The 8,402-nt window shown below is 35.8% G+C and overlaps 1 long non-coding RNA gene across 1 annotated transcript in view; it reads right to left on the bottom strand.

Moving 5' to 3' along the window:
- Window positions 1–5,404: 5,404 nt before the first annotated feature.
- Window positions 5,405–8,402, bottom strand: part of LOC139082354 (uncharacterized) — a 96,995-nt gene continuing 93,997 nt past the window's right edge. Inside the window, exon 4 of the long non-coding RNA XR_011538266.1 lies at window positions 5,405–8,209. This is a non-coding gene — a long non-coding RNA (uncharacterized lncRNA). The remainder of the gene's footprint in view (window positions 8,210–8,402) is intronic.

The raw sequence follows: 8,402 nt of genomic DNA, 5'->3' as shown, positions 1-8,402 counted from the left end.
ATAATTTTACTCTAGCCCATGTCCCACAAGTTCATTTGATTACCTACATCCCTTCACTCTCCCTCTCTACTCTTTCTTATTCTGTTTACCTGTGACCTTCTTCATCTAGCACGTCTAGTGATTTTTCCTTTTACTGTTAGATAGCTTAAAAATGCAGTTCTTGCTCTCTATTCCATTCACTATTGCCACTGATTTCTTTGTTTCTATCATGATTTCTATCACTAGCCTGGAAAGGAATTTTCTCTCCCCACCAGTGTCTAGCTTTTTGTTCATTTCCCAAAGGACGTGCTAAATCTTCCTGTGCTTTATAAGCTCTTCTCATAAGAAATTTGAGATGTTTTCCTCTGGAGCAGTGTCAAAGAACTATAAATGGCAGCTTACAATCAAAAGTGTTCCTTTTCTCTTTTTTTTCTTTTTTGTTGGTGAGGAAGATTGGCACTGAGCTAACATCTGTTGCCAATCTTCCTCTTTTTTCTTGAGGAAGATTGCCACTGAGCAAACATCTGTGCCAATCTTCCTCTGTTTTGTATGTGGGATGCCACCACAGCATGGCTTGATGAACGGTGCATAGGTCTATGCCCAGGATTCAAACCTGTGAACCCCAGGCCACTGAAGCAGAGTGCATGAACTTAACCATTATGCTACTAGGTCAGCCCTAAAAGTGTTCCTTTTTTCTAACAGTAAATTGGTTTTCCAGGAACAGCTCAGCCACCTTGTCAGTATCTGACATACAAAGTTATTTTGTTAATATCTTCCTTACTCATTGCATCTGTTATCTCTGAATATCTACTGTAAGCCTTGGTACCTCTCCTTTCTTTAAGACTCTTAATTTCTAAGTCTCAGTCCCTAATCATGAGTCCCAATGTCTTTGTATTATTTTTCGCAGTAGGCCCAGGTCTTCAGGCAAGTAAAACACATACTGGCCCACCAGGATATCCCACTAATCCCAAAATGGGTTTACCAATTAGTTCCATCTTTTTTACCAATATTTTACTTGTGTTTATCTTCTTTCTGTCTCTAAGGGAAGATGTCTATCCTTGAAGTAATTCCTGCCTTCTAAAACTGTTCTAAAGGTAATATGTATCCATCGATGGACTAGCTGGGACAACAAATGTTAATATGGGATGTAGTTCTACCAGAACCATGGTTGATTTATGATGGTATGTCATTACTGTTGGAAAAACATAGTTTAGAGAGCACTTTCATAGAAGTTATCTCATTTGATCTTTATAAGAGCACAGCACATTGTACTTTATTTTACAAGGGAAAAAAATCTAAGTAAGTCTCAAAGAAACTAAATGACTTGCCTATAGTCATACTGTGAGTGAGTGAAACAACTCTAGTTTCTCCTCAGGCTTTTTATCTCTCATTGCTGAAAAAACTCAATTTCCAAACTGGATTTTTGGGCACTAGGCATTATCTTGACTGCTTCACCCATTTCTTATTTGAAACTAGTTTTGTTTTTTTTTTTTAATCAACTCATCCTTATTCTCCCAAACTGGTTCTTTCTCTTATATTGTCAATATTCTCCTAGAAACCACGGAGGTTAAATTCAGCCCTTTACTGCTTCCCTCTCCCATCACATACACATTTGTCATGTCCTAATCACTCTACTCCTAAGCATTTCTTGAATTAATCTTTCTATACAATATTCCTACTTCCATTACCCCAGTGCAGAACCTCATAACTCTTCATAGAAATCACTGAACTATCTTCCCAACTTGTCATCTTCTCTCTAAAGATTTCCTGTCACCTACAGAGCATGGTCAAAGCTTGTAAAAATAGATATAAGACCCTCTGTGAACTCATCCTTTTCTACCTCACCAGTCTCATCATTTGGCATTTCCTGCCCCACACTTTATGCTTTTAGAAATCCTGAATTGCCTCCATTTTCCCCAGTTTACCTAGCTTTCTCTCATTAATGTCCTTTCTGTATATTGCTCTTTCTGTTAGAGAGATTTCTTTTTCATCTTCTTTATTTTCTGCATTCGTTTTTGTCCATGCATTGCCTTCCTCATGCAACCTTCACAAACACCTCCAATTATTGTGTAAGGCAATCCTTGGTGTTGCTACAATGCCACAGCACCCTGTGCATACGTCTAGTACTGTACTTAGAATATTACTTGATAAGATTTATATTATCTTTTAATTGGCTTTTATTATGTACTTATCTTTTCATTGGGTGATTAAATATTCATGTCATATAGCTTGTCTGTTGATATGTTCTCTTTGCTAATTAAACTGCAAGCTTTTTAAGGATATTATTTTCATTCACTCCTTAGTTTGTCTACCACATGCAAGGAGCTGCTTTGTGGATATAATGTAAAACCACATATTTATTTACTATTTGTCGATCTCATTATGTAATTTATAAGCATAAATCATGGTCATTAGTGAATATATACATATATCCACAAATGTACACATACTCACATGGACATGCATATGTGTACGTATATATTCACAGATATGTACATGCATACACACATGGCACAACATATAACAAAATATATATGTGTCTACGATATATGTTTGTGTTCTCTCTCTCTGAGACAATATCTTGTTCTTTGAATTTTCACCTGTGGAATGTAAAGATTTGTAGAATTATTTTACACAAAATTCAACATTAAAACCGCACTATAAGGATGTTTGTGTGGGCCAGTGAAAATATGTGAGTCCAGCCCGAGTTAGGAGGGAGGGTGTGGACAGTGCTGCACTTTCATTTCAGCTAGTTTCTGATTAGGATAATGTCTGAAGTTGATTTTCATGTCAAGTTGTCTATAACGTGACACGTTTTCTGTCATCCTTCCCACATTGTTACATAAAATGCAAATGTGAGCGAACTTAACGAGCCTAGAGAGGTCAGATCAATAGAAAAATGCCCATAAATTATAAAGTCTGTGTATTGAGAGAGGTGAATGCGTAGAAGAAAAATGTAATTTGTTTCTGATATTGTAAAACATTGTTACATCCTGAACACAAACAAATTCATCAAAAAGTTGTTAGAGTATAAATTAAATGAGTAATGATGTTTCAAATACTTAGTATTATGCAGAAATAGTTTGTGGATGTTAAATAAGGGGTAAAAGTATTCAATATCTTGGGCAATTTGTTGCACTTTTGGATGGGCTATGAACACATTATTCTTTTCCCATTTAAAACGAAGGCATACAAGTTTCCACTATCTGAAATTTTTCTGACACCTGTTGGGGAAAAATAAGATTTGGATATTCAGAGGGATACACACACCTATACACATATCATATATATGTTATATATTATATACGTATTGTATATATTCACATACATATATATGCATATACGTGTGGATGAATATGTGTGTGTATCACATGAGCCAGACTCATATCACCACCCTACTGCTTTAATACTATTTTTCTGATTGTAAGATATGATTGATTTTACTGGAAGTCTCCCTACTGATTAAATGGACCTAGATTAGAATATTTTTCTATTTTAATATTGTATTATTGGAATACTACATGTATTCTAATCTTATATTTTTATATGTGTCGATTTAATCCTTTTATCTTAGTCTCTTATACTAACAGCCTTCATCCTATGATCAAAACACCTCCTCTCTAATAATACGTAAAGTATTCCATGCACTGTCTTTTTGAGATTATTTTGTCTGCAGAACGGGGGTCTTACATTCAAGAGAGTGAAAGACTTGGTATCCCTTATTGTCTTCTGCGTATGTGTAGTTGGGACTTGCAAGGCCTTCCAGCTTTCTGTAAGACCAGAAATCAGCATATCAAGTGCCACTTCCCCCAAGTTGAGATTCTAGCTAAATCTGAATGCCAAGCACCTCATCTGCTAATTAATAGTATCTACATATTCCAAGTCTAGAATTTCCTTTGATTTATTTCATGTTCAGGCTTAAACTGTTCTTTAGGGAAGAAAGTATCCTCATTTCATCAATCCTAATAAAACTCAATTTAGTCAAATCCCTTGCAAGAACTTGAGCATCTCACATTTAAAACATAGTGATTATTCCTAATCCTTGTTAAGCAAATCACCGTAACTTATATCATATTGTTGACTTCTACAGGAGCATATTCAGGGTTGAGGGAATTCTTTCCCCTAGCTTGAGAGTTTCACATTGTAATGAACCTAGCTCTACATCAGTGGTCTCACACTCATCATAGAAACAGAAGCAGCAGAATCACCTGGAGAATTTTTTTAAGCGCAGACTGCTGAACCCACCCCCAGATTATCTGATTCATCAAGTCTGGGGTGGGCCTTATGTGTGTATTTCTAACAGCTTCCTAGGAGATGCTGAGCTGCTTTTCCCATACAGCACATTGAGAGTAACTGCTCTAGATCAAAAACCTGACACTCTGGCTTCTTATTTTTTATCATTTGTTAAATATTTAACTTTAACTTTGTCCCTTACTCTAAGTTGCAAATTTCTCATCAGCCCTTGTGACATAATCTAATGCTCATAAGGACCACACACCTGCTAGGTAGCTGAGCTAAGAGAGATTGAATATACAAACAGACAATGGTCAGACGATATTTAATAATAGAACTCTCAAAGAACTGAATGTGTCCCCTTCAAATTCACATATTGAAATCTTAACCCCTAAAGTAATGGAATTAGAAAGTGAGGACTTTGGGAGGTAATATGTCAAGGGAAAGGAGCCCTCATGCATGGGATTAGTTTCCTTTTAAAAGGACCCCAAAGAACCGTTTCCTCTCCCACCATGTAAGAACACAGTGAGAAGGTGGTTGTCCATGAGGAAGCGGGTCCTCGCCAGACACTGATCCTGCTGACTCCTTGATCTTAGACTCCCCAGCCTCCAGAACTATGAAAAGCAAATGGTTATTGTTTAAGCACAGGTCTGCAATGTTTTTGTAATAGCTGCCCAAATGGACAGAGACCCACTCTTACCGAAAACCTCTGCAACAACCAGCCCACGAAGTCAAACCGCAAGCTCTGCACCAATTGGCCCAGAATATCAGGACGTAGACAACAACTACCAGCTCTCCTTCCTATTTTTTGCTCTTGTTTTCACCTCAGGACCAACCAGAGAAAGACGATCAAACCAGTCACAGAAGATGCTTCATTTCCAGTTGGCCCGCCTCCAGGCTTTCCATGTCAACCTTCAAACAATCAGAGCATGATTGAAACTTTCCTCTTTTTTTCACTGTAAAGCTTTCCCACTCTTCTACCTGTCTTTGAGTCTCTGCCAAACACAAAAGGTGGTGGCTGACTGCCTTGCTGTACTAAGCTCTGGATAAATGCCCTCTTTTTATTCACATTTGGGTGGTCTTCATTTATTTCCACAGCTAGTACTAAACCAAAACTTCTAAGTTGTGTACTATTTCTACCTCATTACAGCTACTATCAGCAAAGATATTAATAATGTCAGTGGTGTTTTGCTTTGTTTTTTTTTTTTTGCCTTAGCATGTCTCTCAATTTTATAGAGAAGCCACAGACAACTAAAGATGTCATTATTATTTCATTAAAAAAAATTTTAATATCTTCTTATGTGTCAGACATTGTTCATTTCCTGGGGAAAATATAGATAAATTGTTATTAAGATCACATTTCAGGGTGAGAATATGTATTTTACAATAGCAGAGGTACCTAGAGAATGTTTTAATCATGCATTGAAGAGCACGTAACCCAGATGTAGAGGGAACGAGAGGGTCATCCAAATAAAATGATTATTTCTATAAAATGATTATTAGTAGGATACAATGCTGTAGGTATAGAATTCTAAGGAGAGTGAGCAATACATAATTCATAATGATAAACTATTCCATAAAGAAAACTTTAGGACCAAATAGCTTCACTAGTATATTCTGTGAAACATTTAAGCAAGAAATTATACCAATTCTAGGGGCCAACCCCATGGCCAAGAGGTTAAGTTCAACACACTCGGCTTCAGTGGCCCGGGTTCAGGCATAATACCACTCAATGGCAGCCATGCTGTGGTGGCAACCACATAGAAAATAGAGGAAGATTGGCAAAGATGTTAGCTCAGGGCAAATCCTCCTCAAGCAAAAAAAGAAAAAAGAATTATACCAATTCAACATAAACTCTTCCAAAAAACTGATGAGATGGGACTACTTTCTAACTAATTCTGTGAAGCCAACATTGCTTTTATACAAAACCAGACAAAGATGTTACAAGGAAAGAAAATTATAGACATAAGAGAAAACATCTCTAAGGAATATACATGCAAAAGTTCACAACAAAATCTCAGTAAATCAAATCCAACAATGTATGAAAAGGTGATCATGACCAAATGGAGTTTATCTAAGTGATGTAAGGTGAATTGAATATTCACAAATCAATCAATGCAATTTGCCCTAAACAGACTAAAAAAGAAACAAGAAATTTATGATCATCTCTAAGACTCCAAATCATTTAACAAAATCTAACATCCATTCCTGGTAGGAAAAAAACCAAAAATCTTAGCAAATTAAGAGTAGAATGGAATTACTTCCACTTGTGAAAGAGCATCTACAAAAATTCTACAGCTCACATCCTAATTAATAGTGAAATATTTAATGCTTTTCTCCTTATATTGGGTATAAAGAAAGGAAGTCTGCTCTTACAACTTGCATTCACCATTGTACTGGAGATTCTAGCCCATGCAATGAGGCACTTCTCATATTGGAAAAGAAGAGTTAAAATTATTTTTATTTGCTGATGACGAGATCATCTACCAAGAAGCTACAGGAACTAATAATTGCATGTGGTAAGTTAACAAGATACAAGATAAATATGCAAAAATCTATCAAAGTTCTATACATTAGCAATACTGTTTAAGCAGCCAGACTATGATGTTTTGGTTATAGCTGCCCAAACAAAGACAAACTACTAGAAATTGAAACCACCAGCAACAACCATTGACTGAAATAAAATATGCCATTTAAATTAACATGAAAATGTGAAACCCATTTAAAATAGTATTAAAGGCTGACATGTAAGACCTATACACTGAAAATTTGACACATTGATGAGACACTCTAAAGAAATCTTAAATAAGTTATAGTAGATCACGTTTATGGAGTGAAAATAATATTTTTAGATGAATGTTCCCTGCAAACTGATCTATAGATTTGGTGCTACCTCAGTCAGATTTCAGCAGGCTTTTTCATAAAAAAAAAGCTGATTATAAGATTCATAAAGAAATGCAAAGAATCTGGCATAACCAAAATTACTTTGAAAGAGAATGTTTAACAACTTACACTAACTGACATCAAGACTAATCATAAAGTTACAGTAATCAGACAGTGTGATATTGGTGTCCAGGTAAACAAACAGACAAATAGAACAGATTCCCGAGTCCAGAAATAGCCCAATATACATATGGTCAATTGATTTTCCACCAACATGTAAAGGGATATGCATGGGATGTTCATAGGTCAAGAAATGGACTTTGATCCACACCTCACACCATGTATTGTAATTAATGGATTATAGATTTAAATTTAAAAGCTATAACACTTCTATAGGAAAACTTCAAGAAAATATTCATGAACTCAGGTTAAAGATGTTTTTATATGTGACAAGTAAATCATGATCCATGAAAGTATAAATTGGACTTCATCAACGTTAAGAACTTCTACTCTTCAAAAGGCACTGGTAAAAGAATGAAACTGCAAGCCACAGATTGGGAAAAAATATTGGCAAAACATGTATCTGATAATGGACTTGTTAATAGAATATAAAAGAACAATTAAAACAATAATATGGAAATAAACATCCCCCCAAAATGCACAAATGAATTGAACACGCATTGCTCAATGATATATTAAACCAAATAAGCATATGATATACTCAGCATCATTAGTCATTAAAGAAATATAAATTAAAACCATAATGAGATACCACTATACAGCTATTAAAATGATTTAAATTAAAAAGTGTGACCATAGCATGTGTTAGTGAGGGTATAGAGAAACTGGAATTCCTGCTGGTGCCTATGTAAAGCAGCCAATCCCTTTGGAAAAGAGTTTGGCATTTTATTAAAAATCAAAAACGAACCTACCGAGGTGGCCCTGTGGCCCAGTGGTTAAGTTTGCGAGTTCTGCTTTGGTGGCCCAGGGTTTCACTGATTCGGATTCTGGGTCCTGGGCGCAGAGATGGCAGTGTTCCTCATGCTGAGGCTATGTCCCACACAGCACAACCAGAAGGACCTACATCTAGAATATACAACTACATACTAGGGGGCTTTGGGGAGAAGAAAAAAAAAAAGAAGAATATTAGCAACAGATGTTAGCTCAGGTGTCAATCTTTAAAAAAAAAGACGTGGCATAAAAATTAGCAATAATGTGTATAAAGCACTTAGGACATCATAGATAAAACAGTAGTAAAGCTACAGAAAAAAAAGAACCCACCACATGACACAGCTATTCTACTTCTA

The sequence above is a fragment of the Equus przewalskii genome, chromosome 3 (assembly GCF_037783145.1).
Source record: "Equus przewalskii isolate Varuska chromosome 3, EquPr2, whole genome shotgun sequence".
In the NCBI taxonomy this organism is placed as follows: Eukaryota; Metazoa; Chordata; class Mammalia; order Perissodactyla; family Equidae; genus Equus; species Equus przewalskii.
Note: the sequence above shows the minus strand (reverse complement) of the source record. Positions and strands in the feature narration are given on the sequence as shown.